At 37.6% G+C, this 24,633-nt stretch overlaps 1 long non-coding RNA gene across 1 annotated transcript; it reads right to left on the reverse strand.

The window, feature by feature from the left end:
* Positions 1–249: 249 nt before the first annotated feature.
* LOC118930935 (uncharacterized) lies at positions 250–20,670 on the reverse strand. The gene is made up of 3 exons (XR_008996318.1): positions 20,588–20,670; positions 14,709–14,839; positions 250–367 (listed from the first exon to the last, which is right to left on the reverse strand). It is a non-coding gene; the product is annotated as an uncharacterized LOC118930935 (long non-coding RNA).
* Between the last annotated feature and the right edge of the window lie 3,963 nt (positions 20,671–24,633).

Genomic DNA, 24,633 nt, shown 5'->3' on the forward strand with positions numbered 1-24,633 from the left:
GTAGATGTTTATGTTTGTGCATGGAAATGTATATGTGAAGGTATTCTTGAAGTGATAAATCAGGCTAAACTGTCAAGATAAAATTATTGCCCTTAAATAAGTTTTCCAGAATGGCTTTCATGATGGATGTGAAATGGCTCATTCTTAGATCAACCCCAGAAAGTTAATGCAAAATTACAAATATACTGAATTTACCAAGGCTGCATAACTCCAGGTATTTCCTGAGTCACTACTTACATTGTGCTTTGTGAGGTTTGAAATATTAGTTGCTATTGCTTGTAGCCTGTCAATACATTCTTCACCAGATAGGCACTGAATGATCCCACTGCAGACCCCATCCACAGCAGTGACTTGAAAAGCATTCTGCCTGCAGATATGTCAGAACAGATCTGATCAAAACATCATCTCATTTACCTATTTGCAACTTGAAATATCTGTTGATAGCTCTTCCTTCACACAATATGAATACAGCTTCCAATTCAATTTGCTTGCTTCTCTTTATGAATATTTCTGTCTTTAGATGGAACACTAAAGATGAACCCAGACAACAAGCAATTTCAAATATTAGACAAAATCTTCAAATGTGGATGAATTTGGAGCATCTTTGAGAGGTATTATGTAAATGGAAGTCTAAGAAATTTTAGAAAGGTTCTTTTCCCAGTTTACCATAAAATTATATGTGGAAGTTTATCTATTACTCTGGCTACAAACATCTCTTGTTGAAATTTTTTTCAATACATTTTCTGATTTATATTGGAAAGATTTAAAAAATCATACAAATATTAAACATAAATATCACTTTATGTCATAACTGGCAGCATTTTGTCAGTTGTTTAACCACTTTCATCCTCAGCTTATTCATCTTCTCAAAGACAGTTTGGGACAAGAGATTCATAGCTCACTTTTAAATCTGAATTTTCATGGTCTAAATTTATATGAATGTTATACATTTTGTTAACAAACCAACTTTTATTTAAAATGCAATAGCCAGTCTAAATATCCCTACGGTCTTCTGTTGATTTTTTTGTAGTTTGTTAGAGAAAAGTAGATTATGCCATCCTAAATTGTTTACCAAAGTGCTATAGAATCTTAAGTGACTCCCTATGACTTTAAAGATTTACTTTTTTTTCTGTATCAAGTTCTTATACTTTCAGAAATAAGCTTAATGGACAAATATAGATAGAAACCCCACATTAAATGGAATGCCTTATGCTTTGAATTACCTTGTTGTCCAACACGATACACTTTAGAAAATGCACACATAATATTTAAATCCCAGCGAATTACAAAGCAATGGCAAAGTTCTGTAGTTCATTACTTAAAGGCAATGTAAACTGCATACATTTATATATTTTCCTTTAAGTTCATGCCCTTACTGTCTTCTCTGAGCTTTACAACTAGGTATTTGTTGATATTATACATGTTTTCACTTCCCTAAAGTCAACCTCAGAGCATATGTCTGGCTCAACGTCATCACTAAGCCTGTGTCCTCACTGCCTTCTCGGAAGAGCAGTCTGTGCCTCAGAGCCGGGCACGGGGTAAAGCCTTTCACTTCTAAGGCACTCTGCATCCAAATTATTAACATTTTTGAGAAATTTACTTTCATATCCTTAACCACTTTCAACTGATAGCAGGGAAGTGTTCAAATATAATTATTTGTTTTATCTTAAAATCACATGAAAATCATCTAAGAAGTACAACAATGGTCTGTCTCTATGAAATAACATTCTTTTGAATTTATGACAAAAAATACGCATAATAGGAAGAGTATTACAACTTCACATGACTTTGTAAGCTTTAATTTTGATATTCAGCAGTGAGCAAGATATTAAAAATATCCAGACAGAAGCTCAACCATCCATGGAAAATGAGAGCTAATTTGAGTTTACTAATATACATTTGTTTCCGCTCTCTGATTATCATAACCTTTGCTTCATGTGTCATGAATTAAAGGATGTCTTGAACATATTTATCCTCTGTGCCTTAAGTTAATCATGACTGCTTGATAATTTTAGCTGATTAAAACACAGATTTGAAATCTGACATCTATGTAATCGTATATTTTACATAGTCCCTATATGGAATAATTCTGACTGACTGTTCTTTTCTAAACCCAGTCTTATATATGAATATATATCACTTTTGACATTCTGTTTCAAAGGTTGATTTAATGGAAACCCTTCCATGAATATAAGTGAAGTATTTGAACAGTTTCTTTGTCACATATGGCCTGTTATAAAATAAGGCTGATCATAACGATTTCTGTCTGAGTATATTTCTGTCTTTACAATTGGATAAATGAGAGTACTGGCAAATTACTCCATTTAGATGTGCCTCAACTTCCCGTAAAGGAAAATGTAATAATATGCTTTACAGATTTAACAAGTATTTATAGAGTAAATGACAGGATCCAAATACTTTCACAAATAACTGGAGCTCTGAATAGTTTTCTTCTGAATAATCCATTAACGTGGTCTTGATTGCTATATTTGAAGTGTTTAGTAAGAATGTCTCCACTCACCCTTTCATGGAGCACTTGGGATGAACTGAGGTGCTTTTGTTTTTATTTGTACCTTTTAGAAAATGTAATTCTTTGGAAATAATAATAGTAAAATATCTTATTTGTTTCATCTTACTTAATGATATAATTTTTGTATCAATAGACCCCATTACCCATTGACTTAGAATTGTGAGACATTAAACATTAATAGTATTTACAATGGTTTGAGGATATTCAGTCAAAATTATTATTCTTAGTACACACACACACACACACACACATTTGCAAAAAAAGTTACAAAATTGAAGACTTAGATGATCTGAAGTTTTAAATTTAATCATTATTCTCACAATGAAAATTATTTCTCAAAAGTTGCTGAATTTCAATGTAGGTTTATTCATTTAAAATACAAACTTAGTTTTCCTTGGTATGAAAAATATTCACGCTATGAAAATTCATAAATAATTTTCAATATTAACACAGGTAATAATTTGCATTTTGATTCACTGTGGATTTTATACCACATGAAGAGATATGTAGGAAAATGTTGAATTTGTGAAGAGTGAATAGGAAAAGGCAGAGACAGGAGGCATTTCAAGCACACAGAGCAAAAGTTGTGAAGACTAATGTATACACACCTGGAGTGGCTGGATTGGCACAACCAGGGGGAGTGTGGGAGATCAGCATGGAAAAGCAGCAGGCTCAGAGTAAGAGAACTTTGTGTGTCACGCAAGGGTGTTAAAGTCCATGGAGAAACCCTGCTGAACTCTACATAGAGGTCAGATTTGTGCAGGGAGTGGTCCTCTTGGACCAGTTAGGACAGTACTGTAACTGGCAAAATATGAAATGACATAAAACTGAAATGAACACTTGTGAGAGTGAAATAGGTGAAGGGGATTAAAAGTATAAACTTTCAGTTATAAAGTAAATAGTTATGGGGATGTAACACATAGAATAGGGAATACAGTTAATAACATTCTAACAACTATGCATGGTGGCAGGGTTTCTAGTTTCATTACGGTGATCATTTCTTATGTATATAAGTGTTGAATCACTATTTTGAGCACCTAAAACTAATATAATGTATGTCAATAACACCCCAGTAAAAATGATGCAATGTTAAACCTTTTAGGTGTTTTTGTATGCAATTCCGAAAATCTGTTATGTCCTGTATAGTTTTATCCATCATAATGTTTTAAAATGTGTCATAGAAATAGCCAAATTCCCTTGTAAATTGCAGTATAATGAACTCTCATCAGATTTTTAACTATGGCCATTTTTGAGTCTTTGGCCATTTACAGATGGTTATTATTTTATTCCGATGCTTTTGCCAAAGTGTTCTTGTAAAAATGCCTCATTTTCAAGGAGATTCACGGAAAGACTGACAAGCACAGGTTTCTGATAATGAAGATCAATTTGGGAGAGGCAACCATGGAGCTTTGAGGTGCTTCCCAAGGCTACCTGCACAGCCCCACAGTATGTCATGGGAGGTAAGCCTGAGACCCGCCCCTTTTCTCCTTCCCCGCGTCAGTAAATGGGCTCTTTGCACTGATGGTAAAGCATTAACGTGTAGATGCATCTCTGCTGCAGGACATTCTACAGACTTAGTTGGAGCATCTGCAATGGAGAGCATGGGCAGTGCATCCACAGAAAATTAAAGGCCCAGGTGCTGCCAAAAGGAGTCTGGGAGTTTGGGTGAGGTGTTAGTCGTTCTAGAAGCAGTGACTGATGAGGTACAAACCTATCCAACCCCCTAAGAAGGTGAAAGAGGTGTAAGCCTTTGTAGGGACTTAGGGGTTTTGGAGGACTTCTATTCCCCATCTGGCACAGTTCCTTTGCTCCTTACACTGCTTGGTAAAGAAAGGACATATATGGGAGTGGGATTAGAGCAGCAAATGGACTTTGAGAAGACAAAGATACTAAGAATGCTCTGAGCATTTCCCAAGCAGGGCTCCCATTCGAGTTAGATGTGTCCATGACTCCAGAAGGTATGGCAGAGACAGCAAAGGAGAGAGCACCCCTGGATTTTGGTCCCAGCTCTAGAAGGGAGTGGAAATGTGATATACCCCCATAGAGCAATCACTTCTTCAGTGTATACAGTACTTCAGGTATAGCCTTTCAGGAAGGAGCAGCATATCACAATAATTTACCTTCCTATCAAGGGGTGGGTTAATAGGTGGCTTGACTCTAACCCACATTTTGACTAGGTGGCATCTCCCTCCTGCAGCTGGGGAGTACCCTGTCCAGAGCCACTGTCTCTAGAAATGCAGATGCTACGAGGCCTTGTAGAGCATGGAGATGCTCCAGCTGCCTCCACCCCTATGACCTGTAAAGAGGGGGCTGGGGAAAATTCTCGCTAATTCCTCATATACAGAAGGCTAGAAAGAGGAACAACCCACAGTGGCCAGTGGGCTGAACTCAAAGGAGTCTAGTTGCTGATCCCTTAGGAGCCCTGGCTGTTAACCCTTTGCATGCACACTTGGGACGACCTACAGGAAGGAACCCAGGCTTGGAATGGGAAGCTGAGCAGTGGATGATCACGAATAAGTCCTTGTGGAGTTGGGGTAGGTAGAAAGACATCTGGGTTTGCCTGTAAGCGCTTGAGGCAGCCCTCACTGTCTTCTGTTTCCTGGCACACTCAGACAATTAAGAAGCTTATGCTCTAGTCCACGAATGCAGCCTAACAACTGACCGTTCCATAGATACAGCCGATCGGGTGGACAGCAAGAACAACCACTGTGTGTCTGGGTGGGATGGCATATTGCCCAGGATGCCAGATTACCCATGAAATACAATGACTTGGTTAATTCAGTAACATCATGTCATGTGTGTCTAAACAATACCCAGGGCAGCTGCCAAGGGAGTTCGGCCATTCACTGCCATTCCTAACTGGTAAGGGATTGGCAAATCACTTATATTGACCGCCTTCCTCCCCGAGAGGGTTCTAACTATGTTTTGGTCTGTGTGGACACTACATCTAGCCTAACCAAGCTTTTTTTGTTTCTTAGCAAACTAGGCTGCTGTCACAGGGATTAGAGAAGCTAAACACCAAGTATGGATACTTTTGTCAAATAGACAATGACCAGGGATCATATTTCAGAGATCATGATGAGCAATACTGGGAAAAAGCACATAATGTTGAATGGAGATTCCATTTCCCCTATGACCCACAAGCAGCAGGCTTAGTGGAAAGGAAGAATGGAATAATACTGAAACAGCAGATTAAGTTACTGACAGGTAAAACCACCTTGTTCAGGAAAACTGAAGTAATGCCCCAGGCCTTGACACATTTGAATGATCAACAAGCAGGGTTCATTGCTCCACATGCCAGACTGGGGACACTACCAAAATACCCAATACTGTAAAGACATGGAGATTGTGGTAAACAGCCACCGCCCCAGCTCTCACTGTGGACCCACATGCTATGCTGTTGAGAGCATCAAGCTCCACCATGGCTGGAAAGGAATTATCTGCTAGAATGTGCAGGGGGGGTGTCCCACCTGATGGTGAGTTACATCACACCCCTGGCTGAGGGGAATTAGTCAGTCTCCAGTGGGATCCCATTGTCCTGCTGCAAGCGAGACCTATGGAAGGGCATTATACCTGGGATGGAACATGTACCATTGAAGAAGGTAGAAGGTGGGGGGCCTGCTAGCATATCCCACACCTACTCCATCTCCTTACATTGGACATTGCTTCCTTCCCTGGCCAACATGTGTGGTATGGATAACCAGGTGAGGTTCTTAAAGCTGCCAAACTCCCTCTCCTCAAGGCTATGTGGGCACATTCTGTTTTTCACTGGTACAATCATTTGGCCACCATCTTTGTCCCCTCCTTTGGCCTGGAGGACATTATAGTGCACATAGAACTCCTGACTAACCTCACCCAACAAGTTTTGAATGACAGCTGACAAAGCCTGTCTTTATAGAGCACTGAAATGTCTCTAATGAGAAAAGCTGTCTGTCCTCCAAAATAGGACAGAGTGGGAGCTGTTGCAAGGATTCATCCCTGAGAGAGGAAGGTGGTGTTGAGACCATCTGGACAGTGCATGTGACTGAGCCCAGGTAAGGCCTCTCTATAAACTAAGATTCTGGCAGGTGGGGGCAGACATCTACTGGTCTTGTGACTACCCAAGATAAGCCTGTAAGTTCCCTTGCTTATTCCTTCTGCCACCTACCAACTAGAGTGGTCTTCCTCTTTCTTTGGCCTCTCCTTGCCCTCCATGTAAGGGAGCCAGTCTGTGATGCAACAACGTGGAACAGGCAGAGTATATATGAAGACCATGCTACAAAAAGACACACTTGCGACAGCTTGCGGAGTAGGTTAAGCCAAGTAAGGTTTAATGCTGTACAATTAAATATTTTTTGAGAATCTTGACTGTTCCTGGTTTACATGGAGCACAGGCCTTGTGGACTTACTGGCCTACTGAGTAAATGAAAAACATCAACCAGTTCACTCACTCAGGAGCTGCATGCGTGGACCACATGTAAGAAGACAGAGATGGAAGAGCCAGGGTGTAGGACCCCCACGAAGGGAAGCTGCTCCTCCCCTTCCTGGAGGAGGGGGCCTCTCCTTCCCCTCCACACCCGTGGTGTGATGTGCCTTGAATGTGGCGTCCTTCTGTCCCATCACATTACGAGTAGCAAGTCCCTACACTTGGTTTCCCTTTCTCTCCTGCCAGTATCCTTACAGGAAAACATTTCTCAGCCTAATTCACTGCAACAATTATTCTACCCAAATTCACCTCAAAACTAACCACTTTCTCAGTCCTCTCAGTATTTCTTTTCTGTAGTTGATATGATCAACCCCTTTCCTGCCCTTACAACCCTGGTGTCTCCGGTCATGGTCAGTGCCTTTTCCTACTTACTTGCTTCTTCCTATTTCATACAATCACTGATTCTGCTTCCTCCTCAGATCCTGTAAAATGTACATTCCTAAAAGTCCAATCCTTCAATGAGCAACAAGAATTGAGCTTATTATAAGCCAGGGTCATAGTCTGCTCTGTCATTAAGACACCCTTTTGATAAGACTCTTGATAACAGCACATTTTTCACAGCCACCATCCTTGCCTACTGTTCAGAAGTGAAACTACATCCATAGCTATCCAGCATGGCGCCATCCCAAATGTCCTCACACCTCAGCAGAAAAAGGCTAAGCACTCTTGGGAGGGCACTGGGAATTGTGCTATCACTGCAATTTTCCAAAATAACAACACAAATCAGTAGACTTTATTTCAGTACTGTTGATTTTCAGAGTACTTGAGAAGCATGCAATAGATGATGCTCTACTCAAAAAAAAAAAACAGAGATGCCATTCTGCCTCAAAAAAACTCATTTAATTAATATTTATTGGGTGCTTTTGGGCCATAAAGCCTGATAACCACTGGACATACAGAGATAAATACCTATGTTTCTAAAACTAAAATACACACACACACACACACACATACATATATATAAATATATACATAATATATATGTATATATCCTCATATCCTTTTTTTCTACATAAGGAAAATAACACTTAGAAATTAAAAGAACAGCCAAAGTCCCACAACTTCTATGCCCCATTCTAATACCCTGACACTGTAATGTCCTGCAGCATTATAACACTTCAGCATTGAAATAGATATTTCTAAATCAGGGTCAGTGCCATATGATGAACATAAACTATCTCACACTAAAAAAAAAATACTGTGATGCTTTAATTTATATATACACAGTAGTATATGACAGTAACGGCTGTTGGAATTCCATATGAGAAGTATTATATCACTGAAATTAAAATCATGGGCCTTGGGCAAACCCACCACCAAGTAAAATCCTCGATTTGGCACCAAGTAAACAATTTTCTGTATTTGTCCTCATGGGTTAGTAATTCATACTTTCCTTTTTTTCCCCCTCACTGCCCTGTGAGTTCCTTCAGGGAAAGAACCAAACACAAAGCCTTCCAATTACAGACATTAAATCATTGTTTATTGAATGAACAAGTGCACAATAAATTAGCTCTTGACTCTGAATTGCTGTGCAATCCACTCTGAAAAGTCCTATACTTATAACTTCTAATTACTGTAGTATTTATTTAGTGTAATTAATTCAATTGATAAAAGTTGTTGATGTGTTGAGGTGTCATAAAAATAAAAGTGTATAGTCATTTGGACAAATGCAAATGATTTCTTTTTACCATAAACTGACCTAGCTAAATACTTTTGCATCATGTATCTGCATAAATTTATTTTTAAAGTAAAAGCAAAACAAAACACAAACATACATGTTTTAAGAAAATATCATTAATGGAAATATCCAGAGAGTTCTTAAGGAGGGTTGAAAATAGAACCAAAAGAAAGAAATAAAGAGAAAGAGAAGATACATTTAAATAAGTACTTATGTGAAAATAATATATATCTTGATGAATTTAAAAAAATATATAATTCTAATCATATCAGAAATACACCCAAAGACAGAAAAGAAATTAAAGTGTTCTAAGTCTCTAGCTTTTTTGAAAGAAGCAAAATCAATTAATTATATTTAACTGTAATAAATCATGTGTATATGTTGTTATGGTCTTAATGTTTGTGTTCCCGTCAAATTCATATGTAGAAAGCATAAACACCAGTGCGATGGTAGTAGGAGGTGGGGCCTTTGAGAGACGCTTAAGTCATGAGGGTGGAGCCCTAATGAATGGGATTGCTGTTTTATTAGAGAGACCTCAGGGTGATCCTGGCCCCTTCCACCCTGTAGTAGATATGACTCAGAAAGACAGTCCTCATCAAAGAATTTGACTGTGCTGGTGCCTTGATCTTGAACTTCTAACATCCAGAACTGTGAAATAAATTACTGTTGTTTATCCACTCAGACTGTGTTATTTTGTTATAGCAGCCTGAAAGGGCTGAGACATAAGGAGTAGTATTTAGGCAATAACCAAAATAAAATAATGTATATGTAGCAATATTATAGAAGGAATATTTAACAATAAATCATTCAACTATCACAAAAAGTTTTTAAAAAAGGAGAATATAAAAAACTGGTGTTTTGAGACAAAAGGACTTTTTCTTGAAATATTCAAAACTCAAACCTCAACTGTAAGTAAAAAACAAAAAGCCAATCACAAAATGGTCAAGAGACAAAGACATTTCACCAAAGATTTCATGTGACAAGCACATGAAAAGATGTTCAATATCATTAGGATATGCAAATTCAGGTCACAGTCTTATATTGCTACATACATATCACAATGCTAAAATAAAAGATAGCAACAATACACCAAATACTGGCAAAAATATAAAGGAACTGGATCATTTATACACTGCTGTTGGGTATGTAAAATTATACAGCCACTCTAAAAACAGTTTACTTGTTTCTTTAAAAACTAAATGTGTTATTATCAGACAAGTCAGTAATTGAGCTCTTGAGCACTTGCCCAAAGAAATGAATGTATGTTGACACAAAAATGTATGCATAAATATTTAGAATAGCCCAAAACTGGAACAACCCAAATGTCCTTCAAAGGGTGAATTTTTAAAAATGTGCTACATCTATACCATGGAAGAATATCAGAAATAAAAATGAACTGGAAAATGCAACACCTTGGAAGATTTAGCAGAGAATTTTGCCGAGTGAGAGAATGCAATCCTATGAGGTTACATGATGTAGGTGTCCATTTGTATAACATTCTTAAAATGACAAATTGCCAAGAAGAACAGATCAGTCTGTTGTCAGTTTAGGGACATGGTAGGCCATGGTTATGGAAGGGCAACAGGAGGTCTTTGTGAGGATGGAATTGTGCATCGTGGCTGTGTTAGTGGATACAGGAAATGAACATGCGACAAAGTTCTGTAGAACTAAACACATGCACACACACACTCACACATGTGAAATCTGAATGAGTAGTAGATTTAACAAAGTCAGTTTCCTGAATGTGGCATTGTATTGTAGTTTTGCATGGTGATTTCCCCTGGGAAAATGGATAAAGGGTCAATGGAATCTCTTTGAAGTATTTTTTACAACTATATGAGAATCTACAGTTACATCGAGATAAAACATTTAATCACAAAAAACAAAAAGGTAGAATACTGAATAGAGAATAAACGTTAAAACAGCAGATATAATCGCAAATATACCAGTAATCACATTAAAACTTACTAGAATTAATGATTCAATTAAAAGACTAACATTATTACTTTGGATAAAAAAGGAAAAAATATATATATACACAGCTCTGAAGAGACACATTTTGTAGAAGTAGGACAAAGAAAAGTTGAAACTAAATGGATAAAATATACAATGTAAATATTAAGCAATAGATATCATGTGCAATTATTGAAGGCAAGAAGCAATTCCAAACTACAGAACATTTCATAATGATAAAAGGTCATGCATCAGGAAGTTCTAAAAATTCTAAATCAGCTTATATCTAAGAATGCAGAACTATATATATATATATATATATATATACAGCGAATACTGACACACTAAAAGGAGTGTCACAAAATAGATACAGCTATCATAGTGGGACATATTAATACACCTTTATATTTGATAAAACAAACAGGCAAAAATATCATTAGTGATGAAAAGGATTTGAACCCCTTAATGAGAAATATGACCTATATTTATATAAATATATAGAACACTGCACTAAAGGAAAATGGCAATGCATTCTTTGAAGTGCATATGTAACATTTGCCAAAGTTATTCATATACTGGATCAAATTAAATCTCAACAATCAAAGGATTTAAATTGTTCAGCATGAAACTGTCCTTAGCAGTAACAAAAGAGTTAAGTAGAAAATCCAAAAATATTCTGAAACTTTGCAATTCACTTTTAAATAGTCTTTGTGTCAAATAAGTAATTATAACCCAAATTAGAAAATATCCTTAAATGAATACTAAAAAAGATGTTAATATCAGTTCTTATGGATACCCAATTTTAGCCCAATTCTAGCCCCGTTCCTCCCAAATTCTCCCTCATACAACTAAAGAACCTTGGACATAACCCAACAACAAAAACAGGCCATCCCTGAAGGGTAAGACAATAATGCTGATTGCCTAGGGACTTTGGACTTGAAGAATGACAAGGTAGCAAGTGCCCTGGGTTTTCTGACTGCCTCCCATGTATCTTAGTGCTCTAGAAGCCTCCAATCCCAGAACCACCGATAGCAAGACAAAACAAGGCTGCATAGAAAACACATTCTGCCTTATTAAAGGACTAGGAAATTAGTAGTCTAAAAGTATTTGACCTTTTTGACAACTTTCCCTAGTCCAGTCAAATGTCAATGGAATCACTGTTCCTCTCCCTAAGGTTTCAGCAAGCTGAATGGGAAACTGGTCTCCCACCCATCCTGATTCCACCATCTGGTGGTGTTTGAAGGGCCAAGCAGGAAGCTGATCTTCTATCCCCTACCTGAAAGAAGCAGGCAGCACTCCAGTTCCTCCCCAGGATAGAGTCAGTGGGGTCCAGGAGAGAGCTGAGCCTCCGTACCCAACCCCAGCAATGAGGCTGAGTGAGGTGGTAGGAAGTGGGGCCGGTCAGTGCTCTGCCTCGCCTGTGCTGACCACCACGGCGGAGCAGGGAGTTCAGCGTCCACCCACTGTCCTCACCAAGGAGGAGTGAGGGGGCGACAGGTGTGGCTGGTTGCCTCCAGTTCTCCTTCCATCCCCCACCCCCCGTAAGCAGGATCTCTCCATGGAAAAGTCAGCTTCCACCACCCCCTGTAACAACAAAGCAGTGGGCATCAGCCCTGCCCACCCACCCTCCAGGAGGCAGCAGGGAACCGAGCTGACACCCCAGTCAAAGGCCCTGAGGTGATGGAGCTGGCCTCTGCCTGCCACCAGGATTCGGTAGGTGAGCCTGAGGGGTGGGCCACCTTACACCCTAGCCGTGTGCCGGGACGCAGTGTCGGTGGGCATTCCACTGCTTCTGGGATGGTGTCAGCAGGGAACTTGGCACACACACCGTCCAGTCTCACACTGCACCTCCGCAAAGGGATTGCCTGCTAAGAAAAGATTACAACCCCGTGTCCTGTAATTTAATATCCAGAAAGCCCAAAAGGAAATTTTAAAAGTCTCCTATTTTACCAATGCCAACTTGAAAGAGAGGAGACAATCCAAAGTCACCAGTGCTGAGGTGAACAAGGTACTGAGATTGTCTGACAAAGATTTTAAGGTGCCATCATAAAAATACTTCAAGTAATTACAAGTGCTCTTGAAACAAATGAAAAAAGAGAACTTTTAGCAAAAAGTACAGACATAGGTTATAAAAGAGAATGAAGTGGACATCATAGAACCAAAAAACACATCAACAACAAAAAAAGTAAAATGCTGAATGGGCTCAGTGGTACAGTAGAAATGACAGACGCTAGAATTAAAAAATTTGAAGACAGATCAATATAACTTACTGTCTGCATAACATATAGAAAAGTGGTTTTTAAAAAAATAGTACATTTTCAGGGATCTGTGGAACAAGAATACAAATGCTAGCATTTGTATCAACAAAGTGCCAGAAGAAGAGAAGAAAGAATGTATTAGCAAAGTATTTGAAAGCATGGTGGCCAAAAACTTCCATCATTTGGTGAAAGTCATAAACTTTCAGATTTAAGAAGCTAAGTGAAGCCCAGGGAGAATAAATCCAAAGAAATCTGTGCCAAGGAACATCATAATTAAACTTCTGAGAACTAAAGAAGGGAAGAAAATTAAAACAAAAAAAAAACAAAACATTTTTTTTTGAGTGAGTGTGGAGATCCAAAGGCAGTGGAGCAATATTTTTCAGGCACAAGAAAAGAACTGTTAACTCTAAATTCTATATCCAGGGAAATGATCCTTAGGAATAAAGGTAAAATAAAGATATTCTCAGACAAAGAAAGACCAAGAGAATTTGATACTAGCAAATTCACCTTTAAAGAATGGCTAAAATATAACCTCTAAATAGAATAGAAATGTTAACAGAAGGCTTGGAACTTCGAAAAGAAAGAATGTTGGGCTATGCAAGCCTTGGGTTAAATATAATAGATTATTGATCTTTCCATGAATTTTTTAAGCCATTTCTGATGATTGAACCAAAAATCACAATACCACTTGATACAATTATTGATGTATATATATATATAGGAAATTAAAATAGTTTCACTTACCAGGTGGGCAAGATAAAAGGGTCTAAATGGAAATAATGTTTCTGTATTGCATTCAAAGTGGTAAGTCATTCATATCAGTAGTGTGATAAGGTATGTATACATATTGTAGTAGCTAGAGCAACCACTCCCTTTGTAAAACTATACAAAGTGAAATACTCAAAAACTCTATAAATAAATCAAGATGTAATACTAAAACTGTGGGTACTGCTAAAGCAGGCTTTGATGGAAATGTGTAGCTCTGATTACATATATTAGGAAAGAAAGTCTGAAGAATTAATGACCAAACCAGGGCTTGGTAAACTATTGTCTATGGGCCAAATTCAGCCTGCCCCCTGTTTTTATAAATTATTATTAGAAAAGAGTCCTGCACATTCATTTACACATTGTCTATGCCTGTTTTCAAGATACAGGCATAGACAATGTATAAATTCAAAAGCATAGTTCAATAGTTCTGGCAGAGACATTAGGGCCTGCAGAGCCTAAAACGCTTTACAGAGACATTTCTGGACCCTTGGAACTTCCATCTCAAAAATCTGTAAGTACAAAAAGTCAAGCCAGAGAATTTAAAGAATGGAAACAAGAAAGAAACAGAAACTCATGATTTGTAATATACACACATATGAAGAGCTTCAACAAAGTCCAAAATTAGTCCTTTGATAAAACAAACTGATAAAATTTACAATCCCTTAGTAAAACTGACCAGGATAAAAAGAGAAAAATTGAGACTATCAACTACAAGAAAATAAATTCTGCTGTTTCACTGAAATCTACCGTTTCCTTGAGAGAAAAACAACTCACTGAACTAACACAAGAAATAAAAAACAAAACAATAAAACCATGTCTATTAAAGGCACTGAATCCATTATGATAATTTAGGAATAGAGGCTGGGTTTTAGCTTAGGAGGTTCATCGTCAGATTTGTAAGCGGCTTCCTGTATTCTAACTCTTTTGTAGTTCTTCCTCCTACTATTAGAGATGTGCTGAAGGTAGGAATCATAATCATTACGCGCAAGTTATACGTTTGACTGTAGGTCTCATTTTCCATCAGCAGACAGTCAGAACACAGTAACACAAACTCACCGACACAAATCTGTCCCAGGCACATACTGAGAGAGGCGCGAGTGCAGTAGGGGGATCAGCCTCAGGTCGCACCACCTCTTCTCCCATCGCAAGCCCGGAGACGCTGGCCATGAGGAACATGACAATGTGTCCTAAAAAGATACAAACATTAGTATTGTTTTCTTTCTTTCTTGTGTGTGTGTTTTTTTTTTAAAGTTTCTGTAGTTTAAGTTTCTGTGTCACAAATCCTTTTAATTTGGGGGATATTTTTTCCCCTAGATACTCAGAAGGCATTTATAGACTACCACAGAAATCCATGTGCATCGGCATACTGTTGTACTTGTTGACTTCTTTAGTAATGGAATTCTATAAGAAAGTGAAAAGGCAATTATTGAGGTTAACAAGGGTAGTGAAAGCATATGAAAAATATGGGGAGGGGAGAAGGAAGGAAAAATAAGGTATGACAGGACCTAATTCACTCAAGAACAGGATAGATGGGCCGAATGAAACTGCAATGAATTAGTGAGGGACAAAAACAAAATGGGTTGTAGTCCATTCAATTAGCCAAAATTTCCTGAGTATCTGCTCAGCACTTAACACTGGTATAAGTGTTTGTGATTTATCAGTAACTTGTACATACTTCTGGGTAGAATGAATTTTTTTATAAAACAACTTTTAAAAAGTACTGAAGGAAATGTTTGTCCACGGTTTTCACGTTTATTAAATATTTGTCTTTTCCCATATTGTTTTCATGTCATATTGAATCAACTACTGCTGCTTTAAAATTACATGTATTTGAAGTTTCACTCGAAGTGTGGGGTTTTTCCCTTATGTGTAGAGAAAACAAATATTTGAATAAAATGTGAGCTTTCACTTGATGACGATGTGTGCTTCTTTCGTTGTTATCAGCTTCACTCACAGTTGAAATTTCTTCCTGAGACCAGTACCTGGATTTGTGTGGATATTTATGACAGCCTAGGGTGTAAGGATTCCAAGGCTCAATTTGATCTGGGAACTGTTGACACTGACTTTTTTCTAATTTATAGATTCTTTAATTTTTGAGTGACAATGTTAGAGGAGATCTTATTTTAGTCTAGATGTTGAAACCCTGTTTGTCGAAATATTAGCCTTCTCTTTCAGGTATTAATTCCTTCAAAATTGCTTGGGAGGAAGAAAAAAAACTTCTATTATTTTCACAAAAGGTTGAGTGTTCTTTGACATTGTTGTTTGTCACCGCTTATGCTAATAAAACCCTGCTAAATTCTGGGAGCAGTTTAGAATAGCCAGAAGGGTGACCTGGTGAAACTGTTCAGTGGGGCCCTCCAGTGGTGATTAGCCTCTAAGACGCCTATCCTTTGACACAAGACCGTTTTTTTTTTAATGCTTATCTGGTAATTACAAAGGCACAAATCTAGTTCCATGTTTATGTTCCTCTTGGTTTTCATGTTATAGATGGTCAGCATGTGACATGGGGTCAGCTGGGTGGCAGTACAAAGGGTGGTAAGGGCTCGGGCTCTGAATCAGAATCAGATCACGTGGGCTCAAGATCCACCTTTTCCAGTGAACTAATCCTTCCACCTAGCAGCAAGTTATTTAAACTCTCTGTGCCATACTGTGCCTATTTCCAAAAATAAGGCTATCATAAGGCTCTTCTAACAAAGGAAAAACATAATGCTCTTTAAGAAGCATTAAGTTATTGCTTCCCCACCTTTTCTGCATGAAAGCCATGAAGAAACAATAATCCTGTGTGACTAGGACACTGGGATTAACAGACTAGGTTCCTACGGAGGGAACAGAACTGACCACAGAGTGTCTAAGTGCCCAGGTCTCACCAAGCTGCCCTGCAACCAAGCCCGTGTCAGCTACAGGAGGAATTCACTCACAGGATCCAGGGCCCAGGGGCTTCTGCAGAGGTCTACAGTAGAGAATTTACCCAGGTCATCCAGCCTGCAAATGATAGTGCCTGGGGCACTCAGACCTACATCTTTCTGATTCCAGGGACCTATCATAACACAACATTAAATAGTCATGATCGGAGGCAAAAACATGGAAAGAATAACTCAGAGCTTTCTCTTGACTATTTCACAATTTCACTATGTAATTTTAGGCAAATTATTTAAAGATGTTTCCTGATCTGTCTTGAAAAGCACAGATAGTTCCACTTACTTTATATGTTCTATAAACAAATGGGACAGAAAATGTAAAAGAATATTAAAGACATGGGCAATGGAACATTGGTGAATATGATAAGTTTTACAAATCGTATTTTACAGACTTTATAGACTGGCTGATATGAAAACACCTGTGATCTTTGACATTCCTCTAAGATAGCATCTCAGCTTGATGTCTTTGTGTACCAAAGTTATAAAATGTCACTGTCAGCTTTTGAACTGATCTGGCTTAATGTATTTCACTTTACAGATATGCTATTTACAGCAGAATACCTAGTATCCTTTGAAGATTATCCTTATTTATTTGAATTATGAAAATAGAATATAAATTTGCTTTCTAGTCTTTTCTGTAATAGTTGTCTTAGAGTTATTTTTAAATGGAAAAAAGATGATCTAAAAACATAATGATTTTTTTGGTTTTAAGGCCCACAACAGCTATTTTCCAAGAGATTTGTTCCTTGATGCCAAGAATGTTGTTTCCTGTAGTATTAATAACATGAATGGGAAAGATAGCATTTACATAGCCTCTGCTTTAAAAGAGACTCTTTTCCCAAGACTTAACACATTTCAAGGTATATTGTCTGTCACACAATAACCTCAAGAACAATCATGTTACCAAAATAGAATTGCATACAGGGCAAAATGCTAATGTAAATTTTGTTGAGGACCTGGCATAGAAAGTATTCATTGAAGATACACACTTAAGAAAAATGTTTCTCAGAATCTGGCTAGCTGATTATCTGAATGTAAGTCTCCCAGTGAGCACAAAGGAAATTCCTTTTCTCCTTCTTGGCTGGGAAACCAGGTATTCATATACCCTAAAATTTGGTGATCTCAAGTCCTTAGAAAGATAGACTATATTTTTATGCAAGACAGTGAGTGGAGTGATGTTAATATGAATTATTTTCTCATATGTTTAAAATGCTGTTTCAGAAAACTAAAATAGTGCCTACTTTACTCAAAATTGGCTTCAGAGAATAATTGAGGCATAGGTATTAAAAAATGGAGTTTCCTGGGTCCAGGAGAGAACTCAGGATTTAGACACATCAGGGGATTGAATGTTTCTCTGTAGGAGACTTTCTATAATATGCACGTATTCTTTGGAAAATACGTGTCACAATGCATACTTCCTTCCAGGTTCCCACTGTTCTTTGTTACTTAGTGATGGGTCAGAAGAAAACATGTCTTTGCTCCTTATTTTACAAACTTGTGAGTAGAAATGTCCTCCACTCTCCACCTCATCAGAGCCTACTCAAGATAGGAAGAGAAACAGAACAGCGATGGCTGTGGGAATCTGTGCGACCCCATCAGGAGCGAAGACTTTCCCGTATGGGCAACAGGGCCAATATTTGGTTCATGGTCCCTCAATCAAGTTGTATGTTCAAAGTCTCTAGCAGCCCTTTTCTCCAGTATTAAAATGTTAGTATCCAGTGTTCCTATTCCACTTGTAGTACATACAGTTCACTTTATGCATTTGTCTGTAAAACTGAATTTAAAATTTTTGGGGTCAGGAACCTTAATTAACTTTTCTCCATGGTACCTAGAGGAGTATTTCTACAGAGTAGGTTCTTAGTAAATACTCATTCAATTAAAATGCATTGAGATTATTTTCTTATTTTTAATGTGCTTTATTTGAATTTTCTTACATAATGATATTCTCTAAAATCATAAGTATCATTAATTCCCTTGGACTTAGATATCTTCGGCAAGTCAAAATAATGTTCAATCTTCATGCTAAAAAAGGAAATAAAATGTGTCTCTTAAAAATAGAAAGACATAACTCCAGTAGGAAACATGTATGAATAATTGATTGTTAAAATTTTATATGGCTGGATTTATGTAGAACAGTCTTGTACAGAATTACTGAATGATTTTCTTGCTTTAACTATGTCTTTCTGAAGGAGGACATTATATCAAGCAAACACACAGAGACACAATTCATAAATTAATTACATAGGTGTTTTTGTGTATGTCAATGGAATGAGTTAAAAACAAATGTGAGTTCTTTTTACTCATAGAGCCTCTACTCTGATTTCTCTACTAATTATCATTATGAAGAGTGCAAGAATGAGAATTAGAATAAAAATGTTACCAAACACTCTGACAGAAATTAGCTCTTCTTTCTTGTCTTAGGAGCAGAGGTGATATGGGGATTCTTGTGTGAATGACATGTGGAGGGAGAGTTCTCAGGAGGAACCTATGGGGACGAGGGAAGCAATAAATGAGGCAGGAGCAACCTGGCGAGAGACGTGGACCTATGGGAGGCTCTGTGCCATCTGCCAAGGCTCTGCCTTGGGGTGTCTGACTTTCCATTCCATCAAGTTCTCGGCTGCAGCCACTGCAGGGGAGGCATGTGGGCCCTGAGTCCCAGACAGAAGCTCCTTAAGGGAGGGGCAGCTGGGGATGGGGTGGCCACACTCAGCAGCTGCAGGCAGAGGCAACAGCCCAGCAAAGACACCAGAGGGACATGAAAAGTATCAAAGCATCTACAGTGCAAGGAGAAAGGTGAGAAAAGCCATTGCTAACATAAGAGGTGAAGATCTGGTGGGAGCCTGTAATTAGCATGTAGAATTGAGAAGGAAGCTGAGGGCAGCACAGAATGTTTATATTCATTTTCTAATTCTGTCATTAGGATCTTGTCATCTTCTGAAGATCAGTGCTTTAAACATCCTCTATAATGACAATTATTTCTCTGGCAACGAAAAGAAGAAGGCCAGATGAAATACACCCAGGTGGTTGGCTTACGCTGTACAGGTAACTTGGTCCGGGGGATCTGCGGCACAAGGTGAGGGACAGAAGAGGAGCAACGAAGGCCATGCAGGCCTGAAGATGTTCAAATGCAGCATTCGAAGTAAAATGGTACAATTAGGTCAAGAATTTCAACGGGAGGGTGAATCATACAAGTTGGAAGAAACTATATGTCTCATATATACTACTTTGTAGAATAGAAAAATAAAATTCTACTTAAAGCCAGCTCTGCTGCTCTTCACATTTGTGAGCACAGGCGATAACATATGACCAGAGAGAACTGTTTTGTCCTTAAGCGTGTGAATATTTTGAAGGGTAAAATACAAGGGGTTTCATAGGAGTACATATTTATTTAAAAAAAAACTTGTTTACTCTAAAATGAAAATGAAAAAGATAATTGAATATTTATAAAATGTATATAAAATGAGCATGCCAACTTTATCAATAATGAAATACCTGTATAATTTAACATTTATTACATTTTGACATAATGTGTAGGTTAGATATCCTCACTTTGCATTAATTCCTTGGTATACCTGAAGATTGCTAAGAAACCTTAGCAAGAAGATTGCTAAGAAATTGCTAACAAGTAGCACATTAAATTGCTACTTTAAACGATCTGATTTTGAAAGAAAAATGATAAAAATCATGTCAAATCATTTAGAGCATGAAATTACATGTAATATGCAATGTTACAAAATGATTATATGACATTGTATGTGATCTCTCAAAAGTCTCTATAGCTTACAAAGGGCTAAATATAGATATGAGAGGAGAAAAATGATATAAAAAAAACATGACCTACTTATTTTTTCCTTCCTGGCTTTATCATAATACTCAAATGATGAAGTAACCAAGAGTTTCAAATATATCTGAGAAACCAGAATTAAGGGCAGTTTTGCACACACTACAACTATATATGTTCTCTTTGGGCTTTCTTTGTTTTACTTCCTTACTAATTTGAACTGTGGCTCATCTTACTGTGTTGTTGGGATGGTAGTTGAGGTGTAAGCCACTGTCACAGAGAGGGGAAGAGGTTCCACTGCTCTGGTCACTGGGAGCACCTGCGGGAAGAAAAAAGACAGCCAGCTGGTTAGAATGTTCCTGACGGACACATTCCACATTACGTATTTTAGTATACTCAATATAGCAAGCAAAGCAGGTAGTAAAATACCTTTTCATTTCACTTACATCAAAGCTAGAATTTTGACTGTAAGCTAAGTGACTAAAATGAGGCCCTATAAGAGACTTACCAATATTTACTATTAATTTCAGGAAAACATACAACCTTATAAAAATATTACTTTATATCATTATCTGAAGTGACCTCCACTTATGAGCCATACTTATAATAGTGTAGAATTTTGTTTGTCTATCAAGTGCTATTTATTGCCATGTTTCAACCTACTAACAAACACTATATTTAAATACCATCATTTTCCATGATGCAAAAAACATTTGCACATATTCTGTCTTTACAAGTGTTCTTGGCATATTCTATAATTGGAAGTGCTCTCATTGATGCTATCCAGTTTTGTGAAATTGCAACTAAAAACCTTATTAGATCCTCATGAGATACCTACTAAGATCTAATTTTTTAAGATGAGTAACGTGTCTTAATGATTTACAATTTTCTAAGATTTCAGTTATTTAATAACTTTTACAGTTATTAGAGTACATATTTTTTTATTTCTCTTTCACTGATTTTGTGGAAAACATTATTTTTTGGAGTTTAATGTCAATAAATATGAGCTATTGATGTAATTGACTCTCAATTTTTATTTAAAATATTATGCTTAAATACAAGCATCAGAGGTCATGATAACACTCAACATATGAACCAATGAGCTCAAAGAAATAAATTAATTTTTTCTTCTCTTTTATTACTCTAAAGTTTCATACATTTCTTGGTGTTAAGGAGATCATAGGCTTTTTTTTTTGCTACACTAGCCTGGATATAGTTTTTCTACTTTTAAATCTTAAAAATTTCATACTTTGTTTTAGCTACTTTTTCTTTTGATGTTTAACAGCATTTCTCTCTTTTGAGACAATGTTTTTAATACATACACATATTACTTTAAAACATCCATTTTGAACTGAATAAAGTGAAACCACAGTATGTCAAACTCTGTGACAGCATCTGACACAGTCTTTTGAGTGAAATTTAAAGATTTAAAAAATTTAAATATTTAAGTGAAATTTAAAATTTAAAGATGTATTAAAAATATATAAAGGTTTAGTGCACAAAATAAAGCATGTGTAAGCTCACTTATGTTTCCATTTTAAGAAAGTAGAAATGGAAGAGCATATTAAACACAGTAAATGGGAGACAGAAAATGTAAAAATAAACGTGGAAAGCAGTGAGATTGAAAACAAAATAATTGACAAAATTAACTAAGATAAAAACGGGTCTTTTGGAAACAATAATAAAACCTATAGCAAAAAAGTTCTAGCAAAAGAGTGAGAAAATACAAATTATAGATATAAGGAATGAAGGAGGTGGCATTTCTGCAAGTCAATACATATGAAAAAAATAATGAAAGGATATGGTTAATAACTTCATGTAAATAAATTGACAACTTGTTTGAAATGGAAAAACCCTTGAAAATTTTATCAAAATTTACAAAAGGACAAAAGAGACTATCAGAAAAATCTCATATCCATTCAAGAGATTAACTCATACAAAATAAAATACCTCTAGGCTCACATTGCTTCTGGTGAATTTATTCAATTATTTTTTTAAAAATTTTTTATCACTGTAAAATATTTTTTTCTGGAAATAGAGGAGGAATTATAACTTCACAACTTATATGATGGCATAAAAGCCCTGGCTCCAAAATCCCACTTAAACATCACAAGAAAAGTACATATGGATATCCTTCATGAACACAGATTTGAGAAAAAAAAAGTTTTAACAATTTATTAGCAAATTAAAACCAGCAATATACAAAAAAACCAATTCATGACCATGTGGTGTTTATCCTAAGCACAAAAGCTTGTTTTGGCATTCAAAATCAATTGTTAAAAATTCACCATATCAAGGATTCAAGATGGTGGCATGAGAGGTGAGACGGAGAATTCCTCCCAAAACCACAGATAGTATGAAAATGTAGTTAATTGATACAGCTAACCCTAAAACAACAACAAGAAAGAAGGCTGAACCAGACTGCATACAGACCTTAGGAACAGAGCAGACCTCAAGAAACAGGGTAATGTACAAAAGCCTTAATCAGGTGGGACCCAAGCCCTTCCCCCACCCCAGCTCACTGGCAGGAGGAAGAAAAATGGAGCAGGTAGGGGATGGAAGCCTAGAACTGTTGAACACCAACCCTGGAGGTCTGTTTTGGGAGCAGAAACTTACACTGTGTGGTGCTTTGGACATTGGGGAGCTCAGACAGGTGGAGTGCTTGAGAGATAGATTCCGGCCATTTGTGGAGGACTGGATCCACACCCGGCCTCTCTGGGACAAGGGAAAGGCAGGTGGTCTGAGAGGCTTCCTAGCAGCGAGAGGGCTGCTGAAGGGGCAGGGTTTGCACAGAGCTTCCTGCGTGGGGTAGGGGAGAGCTGGACAAGGTTGTCTGGGCACGTTCTGCGCTGCAGGTTGGGAACTTTGAGGAGCTTCAGGTGCCCCATCCCCCTGGCTGCCTACTCAGCTCCGAGGCTCCCCACTGTGATACACAGCCTGCTGCACCTTCCTTCTGGCCTGCTGGCACCCGCTCACAAACCTGCAGTCACTGCCCTGGTGTCAGGCCAGCCAGAGGGAGGCCCCACCTACAAAAGCTAGAGATGTAAAGCACAGAGACTTACACATGCATGATGGCCCACTGGCTCTGACACTGGAGACAGGCTCCACAGACAGGAATCAGGAAACAGATCTTTCCTCCCCCAGGTACCAGCTCCACTCCCCTATGAAACCCAACCTCACTCTAGGGGCTGAGCAGCTCCAGGGACTGGAGCTCCTGGGCACTAGTGGGCACCACACAGAGATATGCAGTGTCAAAAGAACATGGTTCAGACCAAAATATCACAAACACCAGAAAAAGGGTCAAATGAAACTGAACTCACCAATCTCCCTGAAAGAGAGTTTAAAATAAAAATCATAAACATGCTTACAGAAGTACAGAAAAATATTCAAGAACTCAGGAACGAGTTTAAGTCGGAGATTCAATCATTAAGAGATTCTGTATCTGAAATGAAACATATAATGGAGGGATTTAAAAGCAGATTAGATGTAGTAGAAGAGACAGTAAAGGGAATAGAAATTAAAGAAGTGGAATACAAAGAAGCTGAGACACAAAGAAAAAAGAAACTCTACGAATGAAAGAATATTGAGAGAACTGCGTGATGAATCCAAATGGAACAATATTCATATTATAAGGGTACCAAAAGGAGAGAGAAAAGGGGATAGAAAATGTCATTGAGGAGGTAATTGGTGAAAACTTCCCCAATCTGGGGAAGGAGATAGTCTCTCAGGCCATGGAGATGCACAGATCTCCCAACACAAGGGAACCAAGGAAGATAACACCAAGACATATAATAATTAAAATGGCAAAGATCAAGAATAAAGACAGACTTTTAAAAGCAGCTAGAGAGAGAAAAAAGATCACATATAAAAGAAAACCCATCAGGCTATCAGCAGACTTCTCAACAGAAACCTTACAGGCCAGAAGGGAGTGAGAAGATTTATTTAATGCACTGAGGCAGGAAGGGCCTTGAACCAAGAATACTATAGCGGGCAAGGTTATCATTAAATTTGAAGGAGGGATTAAATAAATTTCAGATAAGAAAAAGTTGATAGAATTTACCGCCCACAAACCACCTCTACAGTGCATTTTGGAGGGACTCCTATAGATGGAAGTATTCTTAAGGCTAAATAGATGTCACCCAAAGGATAGACAAAGAGTACAGAATATGATTCATAACATGCAAAGAATGGAGAAGGAAGAAAAGGAGGGGAAAAAAAGAGAACCTTTAGGTTGTGTTTGTAATAGAACACAAAGTGAGTGAAATTAGACTGTTAGTTAGTA

Source organism: Manis pentadactyla, chromosome 3 (assembly GCF_030020395.1).
Source record: "Manis pentadactyla isolate mManPen7 chromosome 3, mManPen7.hap1, whole genome shotgun sequence".
In the NCBI taxonomy this organism is placed as follows: domain Eukaryota; kingdom Metazoa; phylum Chordata; class Mammalia; order Pholidota; family Manidae; genus Manis; species Manis pentadactyla.